The sequence below is a fragment of the Arabidopsis lyrata genome, assembly GCF_000004255.2.
Source record: "Arabidopsis lyrata subsp. lyrata unplaced genomic scaffold ARALYscaffold_4, whole genome shotgun sequence".
Taxonomy (NCBI): domain Eukaryota; kingdom Viridiplantae; phylum Streptophyta; class Magnoliopsida; order Brassicales; family Brassicaceae; genus Arabidopsis; species Arabidopsis lyrata.
This window is the reverse complement of record NW_003302552.1, coordinates 12,666,908-12,668,717: the sequence shown is the minus strand read 5'-3', so window position 1 is coordinate 12,668,717 and position 1,810 is coordinate 12,666,908.

Genomic DNA, 1,810 nt, shown 5'->3' with positions numbered 1-1,810 from the left:
ATCATTTGCTCTCTGTGGTGGTGCAATGGGTACATAGACTGAACACCCAAATGTCTTAAGATGGGAAACGTCTGGCTCATGACCCGTTAGCAATTGGGATGGGGAATATCTATGCTCACTAGAATGGCCTGATGCGTATAAGCTCTTGTTGCATGTAATATTGTGTGTCCCCAAGCAGCTACTGTCAGTTCAAGTATGGACATGTGCAACGGGGTATACTACTCTCCCCCTCATGGACATACTGTAGCCATAAAACGCTTGAGACATAATTTACCAGCATTATCTAGACATATAGTCTTAAGTATGTGGGCTCACAGACTTATGGTCTGGGCCAACAATCTAGCAAACACCAAGTTTCTAGTTGCTTTGACTGGTGATGACCTTAGTATGGGTTTCCCTTGTGTACATGCTGCACACGTGAGGTCCTTAAGGAGTGTGCCCTTTTGATTTTAATATCAGCTTTACGCATCATGTTAGAACCAGGCTGGCCAAGCCGGTCATGCCATTAGTGAATTTCTCAGTAAACTCTTTTGTTTACTGTATTAGCCTCTATCATATTGACCTTGGCATAGTAAAGGTCTATGACGCGGGTATAGTCTCTAAGACCTTCTCATGGTCTTGGGTGCTCTTAGTAATATATGGGAATCCTTTGTTCCCTTCACCCTTAGTTTCAATGTGGAAACCATTCAAACACTTTTCTTTGAAACTCAACAAGGCCCCTTTGAGCTGGGTGAATATGAAGCATCTGAGGATGCGTGCCCTTGGGAATATGGGCCTGCCCTTAGCCTTCACTAAATTTAGCTATACCCGCAATTTGGCTAATCAACCATGTCTTTGGATATTTCGTTGGCATTCTGAAGTCTCATAGTCATCTATCTCATGGTCGAAATCTTCTTCACCATTGTGATGAAATGAGCTTCTAGATTCTTTTCAAACTCTCTTGATAGAGATCAATGAGATGCTTAGGAGTCATGCACGTCTTAGTCCAATGGTTTCCCCATTCCTCATCAGTGGCAAACAAGTTTATTTGAGTGTTGTGGTTTGGGTATACCACGGCCTCTAACTCGATTACGACCAAAGTCGGGTCGGCGGCCTTAACCATATGAATGGTTTCCTTGATCATATAAATTATAATTGCCATGATACTTATCTCTTTGGACGTGGTTAGACTCTTTAGTCTCTTTAGGCTCTTTAGGCTCTTCAGCCCAATGGGCTTCTGATAATGGGGTAGGACCAGGAGGTCTCATTTCACTATTCATAACTCATTGTTTTGCTCAGCAAGTAGCAAAACAAGAGTTTAGACTTGCATATGTGCTAAAAACCTTTTTTTTTTTTCACGATATTGTTGCTGAGGCAATATATTGTTTGTGTGAAAGGTTGAGAATACTTTCTTTAAAAACCTTTTTCACGATATTGTTGCTGAGGCAATATATTGTTTGTGTGAAAGGTCGAGAATGCTTTCTCTAGCAAGTCATTCTCAGTAATTTCCTCACCACGGAATCTCAGTATTGACACTATTTTAAATAGTGCTGAGTTATACTCATTCATGGATTTGAATTCTTGGAATCTGAGATTCTTTCGATCGAATCGGGCTTTTGGGTAATAGCACCGTTTTTTTTTTTCAACTCTGTCATGAGGTCCAGAGGATTCTTAATAGTGAGGTACTGATTTTGAGACTCTCATTGAGGTGATGGCGTATGTTAGTAATCGCCTTATATCTTTCTCTTCTGGTGACATTGTTTCCTTCCATAATAGATTCACCAAGCCCTTTTTCCTTTAGGACAATCTTAGTGTCCAAAGCCCATTTTAA